Source organism: Pipra filicauda, unplaced genomic scaffold (assembly GCF_003945595.2).
Source record: "Pipra filicauda isolate LSUMZ 115617 unplaced genomic scaffold, ASM394559v2 scaffold347_size1265977_pilon, whole genome shotgun sequence".
NCBI classification, from domain to species: Eukaryota; Metazoa; Chordata; class Aves; order Passeriformes; family Pipridae; genus Pipra; species Pipra filicauda.
The window spans coordinates 1-7,556 of NW_024104473.1; the positions used below are offsets into that span (position 1 = coordinate 1).

The 7,556-nt window shown below is 43.6% G+C and overlaps 1 long non-coding RNA gene across 1 annotated transcript; it reads right to left on the minus strand.

Moving 5' to 3' along the window:
• Positions 1–470: 470 nt before the first annotated feature.
• Positions 471–4,806, minus strand: LOC120323807. Its single transcript, XR_005564671.1, has 3 exons — positions 4,216–4,806; positions 2,909–3,024; positions 471–657 (listed from the first exon to the last, which is right to left on the minus strand). It is a non-coding gene; the product is annotated as an uncharacterized LOC120323807 (long non-coding RNA).
• Between the last annotated feature and the right edge of the window lie 2,750 nt (positions 4,807–7,556).

The following is a 7,556-nucleotide window of genomic DNA, read 5'->3' on the forward strand; positions in this document are numbered from 1 at the left end:
TTTCTTTCCCTGCTGCTGGCTCAGGATTCATGTTTAAGATTTTATCAGCTCCAGCACCGAAGGAACTTAGTGAATGAAAATGTGCTTTTGTTCCCATTTTTTAGGCATTATATCAGGGAGGAAGAAAGCTCCTTGTCTGGCTGACAGAAACTAAGTGCTTCTATCTGTTGTACCCTGCTTCCTTATCGACTGCTTTCCATTGTTTCCAGGAAAACCCTTTTGTAATGGGCAAGGAACTCGATAAAAAACACAGAACAAGGACTGGACTAATTTAAAAGGACAGTTTTCTGTCCCTGGATGCCCAAGCCATGACCCTGTTTGTGAACAGTGATACATGAATGAGGTGTGTGGATGTTCAAGGTGTCAAACAGTGCCCAGAATATCCATAATCCTCCCAGATAGCCTGAGGGATCAGAGCCACAGACACGCTCTCTGCATGTCCAGTCCTAAAGATAACAGGAGCTGCTGCCTCTTCCCTTTTCATGTATGAAATCCCTAATCCTGAAACGACTCTTTCATCCCCCTGGATGCAGTTCCCTCACAATTGAACTCCTTTTCTCTCCTTCCCAGCTGGAAAACCAAAGAGCCCACCTGGAAAGAGCACAGGCTGCAACCTGGGCAGGTATCAGGCCCCTGTTCATAGCAAGAGGTTCATGCCTAGGAAAAAAACATGAAAACTTGAAGGAAAAGAAGCTTGAGTTCAGAGTTATATCTGGGAAAATGCTTCCACCTTGGCTACCCCAGCCCTGGAAGTGTCCAAGGCCAGGTTGGACAGGGCTTGGAGCATCCTGGGATAGTGGAAGGTGTCCCTGCCCATGGCAGGGGGTGGCACTGGATGAGTTTTGAGGTCCCTTCCAACCCAAACCATTCTATGATCCTTTGATTCTGTGAAAGAAGAGGAAATAGAAATCACTCCAGAGGACTAAGAGGTACTTGTTTTTTACAATTATTTTACCTTTTGTTACATTATATAATTTATCATTACACAATAATATGTTATATATCATATTGATATACATGTTCTCATTTACTGTGTCTCCTATTAAACTCATTTTTTTACCATTAATCCATTCTAGGGGCATCTACAATCACCTTCAGTGCTGGCCAAAATCCCCCAAACTGAGGGTTTTCAGGACCTCAAGCACTGCCCTCAGTACCTGTTGCTGTGTGACTGTAATCACAGGGTGTAGATCAACCCTACAGAGCTGGACAAGGGGCTCCAACAGATCCCTGATGCCCTTGTGGGTAGGGGACCAAACTTCTCCATGCCACAACCTCCTGCAAAGTGCCCCAGCATTCCTTTTCCTCTCTGTGGTTATGAAATGGTTGCAACCTGTGAGTGGAGCCGACTTCCCACAGCTTTTATTAAGCAGCTGGTTGTGACTGGGGCTGGGAACTGGTGGGGCCAACACCTCCAGTGACAAATGGAAGTTCAGACACGTGGCTCTGAGTGCTCACAGACACGTTTATTTCCCAAAATGAGGATACACAAATGATAGAAACAAAACAAAACCAAGCAAAACGAACGAGGGCTCGATCTGACGGCTGTTGTTGTGTTTCAAAATGAAAACACACTTCACTGAAGGGGTTCTGCTGGGAGACAGCAACCTGCACAAGTGGCTCTTGCAAAAGAACTTTCCACTTGAAATAATAATCACATCTCTACCTGGGACTGCACTGCCAGTGAAACAAAGGGCCTTGAGACAGCCAGAAACGTAAGGTGGATTAATTTGTCTAGATATGATACTGTTTTCCTGCACTGCCCTTGCAGGAGGGTTGCATTTCATTTATCAGATTGTTTCCCTCTCCACAACCACAAAAGCCTGACCCCCTCACTGCCTGAACTGCAGCAGATCTGCAACAGGATAGAAAACACCCAGAACTGTCCCAAACCTAACAAAGATCTGATTTGCCACTCATTTCTCACCACTTTCCCTGGGTTTTGGGTTTTTTTGCTCTCTATTTGTCTGGTTTTTTGTCTTGCTGAGCAACAATCGGTGCATGACAAAATTTCCTAATTGCAAAGAGCAAATCAACCATAATTATGATTTTTTTTGCTGAGATTATTTTCCAGAGCTGTCCCCAGCTCTCAGGGAAATGAGAAGCTGGGCTGCCTGGTTATATATTTTTATAGCTGCCTTCAGGGACAGGGGTTCTGCTGAGCTGTGAATAAAGAAAGGAGGACACTCTCAGGGCCAATGTACATTCAAATTATCAGGTACCTCAAGGCTCCTGAGCCTGGTTAAGGCACAGGGACATGAATATGTGCCATGTCCTGCTGGCAATGCAGTGTTGTGAACTCACACAAAAATAATCACAGTATTTGTCTTCCCCCATCTCCAGAAGGGGCCTTGCCACAGAAAAGAATGACAAGGAGATGGTTTTTGCTGTCTTGCTGCAAATGAAGTCAAGGAGGGTGTAAAGAGTCATTTAAACAAAAAGGAAATAAGCCATTTCTTCACTGAAAGGGGCTTCAAGCCCTGGCACAGACTGTGGAGGAGGCACCACAGGTGGAATTGTTCAAAAAACCAGCAGATGTGTCACTCAGTGCTATGGATTAGTGGGCACGGGGTGAGCTATCAAAGCTTGGACATGATGGTCTTTTAAGCCTTTTCCAGCCTTAATAATTCTGTGATTCTGTGATATGAATGTCCAAGTTCCCAGTACCTGGCACAGCCTGGGCACTGTCACAGGGCTTGTTTCAGAAAGAGCATTCCCCCAAATTCCATTGCTTTTCTGACGGCTCAGGCTGCAGCAAACCTACATTTTCTGTTAGAAACCTACATTTCTATTAGAAATGTTAACATTTCTGTTAAACAGAAATGTTTAACATTTTCTGTTAAAATGTTTTTTAACATTTTCTGTTAAAAAACTATAATTAGGTAAAATAATCATATTTAAAGCCCACCTTCAACCACCTGAAAGATATCAATGCAAGGACCTTTTTCTTCTCTCCAGACGTCTCCTTATAGAAGCAGCAATGGGGTCTGGAAAAAACAGGAACCTTCCAGCAGCAACTTTCTCCTGAAAGAAATTCCCCTCTGGAATTACTGTAAGGACAAAACTTATGCTTTTGGCACAGAAAAAAGATACATTATATTATTTATGAATAAAAGTTTTCAATGGAAGAAAGGCTTCAATGAACATTTGTAGGAATTTTGAGGTGTTTCCACAATAAACACAAAGAGTTCTAAAAAGTACCTTCTCTCTCTTTCTCATTCCCAAATCTGTACATTTAAAAATAAAAACAACAGAATGCAACACGTTCAGAATGAAAATGTGAGTTCATCTGTGGGATGATAACACAGAAAAGTGAGCATCTGTATGATTGGATGTATTTCATTTACACCCAGGAAAGACACTGGGAACATCATAAAATCTTGTAGAAAAAAAACCAAAAACCTAAATGGCCTTAGGGTGATGTGAAATTTAGAAGAAAACTGGCCGAAATTTACTACCTGGAATGCAAATTCATTGCAAAAATATGCAACACGCTTTTTCAGTCACATCAAATATGCAAAAATCTGGTTGCAAATTGAAAGTAAAGCAAAACACAGATGCACCATAAATTTCTTTCTGGTACCATCACAAGGAGCAAAAGGCTGAGAAGATTTTTGCATTTTTATTTCCTCCATTCAGTTTATTCACCTCTTTTTACTGTGAATGAGACACCCATTAAAATATTAAAAGCTGTTTAGTAGGTGATCTGAAATGATTAAAAACAGGACAGAAAAAAAAAAAAAAAAGCATTTCCAGTGCTTGTCAGCATCAGTTTTCTGATCAAATTTAATACAAAATAGCTAATGAGGGCAACTCAGCCCCACGAACATTGTTCAAAATGCAAACTTGATTTTCAAAATCATCCCCTCCATATTTAATATGGTGATGATTACAAGAAAAGCAGTGCTCCAATATGGTAATTTCCTCCCTGTTTTTCTGCTGATGTTACTCTTCATTTGAAGAATCCTGTCACCCTCTCTTCCCCAGCAGATCAAAGCCAGGCATCCAGTTTGTACCAGATGCCATCAGAAAAAAATTACACTTAAAAATTCCCAAAGTAATTAAAAAGCTCTGTATAAACCATCTCAAAGAGGAAGACACACTGTACCAATTCTCTCCTCTTTAAACAACTTCTGGGAAGGTGACAAAATGTGACTTAAAGCTTATGCTAAACATGCCAACTCCTTCCTTTGAAGTCCTAATTAATTATCTTACCTGAGAATCACAGCAAACATGAGGCTGCAGGCTGCTTTTGCACTCTGGGTTCCTTACCCTCACTGATGTCGAGGAAGATCATGGAATTCTGGAGAGCAATTGGGTCTTGGACAAAGAATTTCAGGGACAGAATGATACTGGATCAGATCCATGGTACTGGATTTATCTTGGGGACACAACTCTTCATGTACTCTGAGGTCACTCAAGGGGTTGTGCTGCCCCTGACCCAGAGGGAATTAATGGCCAGGAGTGGGAATCTCATCTCCTACTGCAGTGCTTGGAATGTGTGAATGCCAAAAGCCAGAGGAGAAAAGGTATAGATGGACCAACCCACATAATGATCCCTAAATCCAGCCCAAAACAGGATCAAGAAGAAATCAGGATGCCAGGGAGAAAAGCCACTGTTTCAGAACTGAATCCTGTTTAATTTACCTTGTAATGCCATGGGTTTTTTCTATAACTTTATTTAGGTTTTGAACAAACTCATTTTTACCTGATGTCATGCAGAAAGCAAGAGATAGCCCAACACCAGCCAGGCCACACCAGGGTACCCAGGGGAGCACAGACAGGCCACATCACACAATCACAGCATCACTGAGGGTGGAAAAGACCTCTGAGATCATCCAGTCCAACCTTTGACCCAACCCCACCTTGTCACCCAGACCATGGCACTGATGCCACATCCAGGCTCTGCTTAAACACCTCCAGGGATGGGCACTCCAAACCTCCCTGGGCACCCATTCCAAGGTCTGACCACTCTCTCTGGGAAGAACTTTTTCCTGATTCCAACCTAAACTCCCCTGGTACAGCTCAAGGCTGTGCCCTCTTGTCCTACTGCTGGTTCCTGGCAGCAGAGCCCGACCCCCCCTGGCTCCCCCCTCCTGTCAGGGAGTTTCAGAGAGTGAGGAGGTCTCCCCTGAGCCTCCTCCTCTCCAGGCTGAGCCCCCCCAGCTCCCTCAGCCTCTCCTCCCAGCACTTGTGCTCCAGTCCCTTCCCCAGCCTCGTTGCTCTTCCCTGGACCTGCTCCAGCCCCTCCATGTCCTTCCTGAGCTGAGGGCCCAGAGCTGGACACAGCACTCCAGGGGTGGCCTCACCAGCGCTGAGTCCAGGGCAAGAATCCCTGCCCTGCTCCTGCTGCCACACTCTTCCTGATCCAGGCCAGGACCCATTGGCCCTCTTGGCCACCTGGGCACACCTGGCTCATGTTCAGTCAGCTGTCAGTCACCTCCAACCCAGCTCTCATCCTCACCTTCCCCCTCTGGAATGGCTCCAAACTTGCTTTCCTCAGGCACCAGGAGGCCGGGAGCAGACACAGAGAGCCCAGCAGGAACACACCCTGTCCCAGGGGACATCAGCTGTCACCAGGGTACCACCACGACCCCAAACAAACCTCAGCCAGGGGGAGGTTGTGTCCCCCAGGCTGCTTTCATTAAACAATTCCCGAGGTACTGAACTGCCCCTGGAGCACAAAGGACACGAATTGAAATGCATCCACTGCTGCTGCTGCTGCCCAGAATGTGACTGTGAGCAGCTCCCACTGTTTGTAGGCTTGAAAAAGAGGAAAACATCCGGCCTGGCATGTAAAGGGGCTGCCAAATCCATCCCGGAGAGCAAGTAATGGAGTTGGTATTCATTAACCCTACTCTCTTGGCTTTTTTAATAAAATGAGATAGAACTCTGTCCAGCCCACGAGCAAGATTCATTTCTTTCTAAATGACAAAGAAATGGAAAACACGAGGCACTTGGCAAAGTATTCCTTTGAGTACCTTGGCAGCTTGTCATTGATAATGGAATTGTTGTCTGATCTTCAGTCATTTGCAATTTAATTTACTCACAAAACCTACCACTTCTTCTTGCACATATTTCTCCACAATGTGCCTATTTACCTTCCCAAACAGGAAGAAATACATTAGATGATTTAAAGGGTAGCCCTTAATGCAATTTAAAGGCTTGCAAATTGATTTTCCTTAACGAACTTTATATCCTGCCGTCCTGTCGTTTTTCCTCTAGTCCATTCAATTAGGCCCTAATCAGTTATTAAGGGTTAGATAATGGGAACGTGACATCATCCACACGAGGCAGAAATTTTTGAGAGAGATTAATTAAAATCTAATTTTCATGCGAGGCTGGACCATCTGAGACAAAAGTTGCCCGTGATAATTGCAAGGCAAAAAAAAAAAAAAAAAAAAAAAAGAAAAGGGAAGAGAAAAAAGTTCCTGGAAAACCCAAAATGGAGAAAAGAAGAACACCCAGCTTGGAGAGATGCTGACATGAGAGAGAAGTTGAGAGAGAACATGTTCCTCTTGGGTGTATAAGAGAGAACCTCTGTGCTGTCTTCATCTAAACCACTGAAGAACAAACATTGGGAATTGAAGCATTTCAGTAAAAGAGCTTTTCATTGTGGATGAAAAGCAGGAGTCATTCATGTGCTGCTTTCAGGTAGGAACACACACTTTAATAGCAGTAGTAGCAGTGCTTGAAGCAGAGAGGCTTTTGTGGGGTTTGTTAATATTGACTTGTGAGAGAGGGGAGCTTTGGGCTCTAAATACACATCTAATCTCCACAGAGAACAGAGCTCAGCAGTTCCATTTGCCCCATATCAAAGAAGGAAAAATGTTGTTATTCTGCCAAGAAAATGGATCTATTTATCTGATGCAACAATCTCTGCAACACAGGGTTTGTTTTTCCTAACCTCTATTTTTCTTAAAGAAGGCATATTGCAACCACTCTTAAAACAGTCTGAAATACAAGGGGTATAGCAACAACTAAAAACTTTCTAGTAGCAATATCCATATTGCTGCAGGAATTTTGGACACCCTCATATTTCAGAACAAAGGAAAAACCAGATCCAACTGAATAAAAATAGGCAACAAAGTGCATAATGGTTCTTCCTATTAATTACTGCTTTCAAACAGCACCTCCAAAGTGAGCAATTTTGGGGACATCACCTCCAGGGTGAGGTGCTGGTGGGACAAAGAAGGTTTAAATCTTACAATTGCTCCCTATTCATGCAGCTGATCCTCAGCTGACACCTCCTGGGGATGGCCTCATCTCCTGGTTCTGTTGGATTTTGTCTCTTGTTTGTGACCAGGAAAACAGGAGCCAAACCTGAGGGTCACAATGTTCCACAAAGATCTCCTTGTTGGGGCTGGGATTTGAAGGTTTTGGGGGGGTTGAATATTTGTGAGCTCTTTTTTGAAGGATTAGAAGTAAAACTTCAGCTTTTGTCCAGGTTTTCTCCTCTTGGACAGCTTTGAATGTGCTGCAAAACTCTTGTTCTCTGAACAATCTCCAGAAGCTTTCATTGGATTTAAAAAATGTGTTCTACGCATTATATTTTT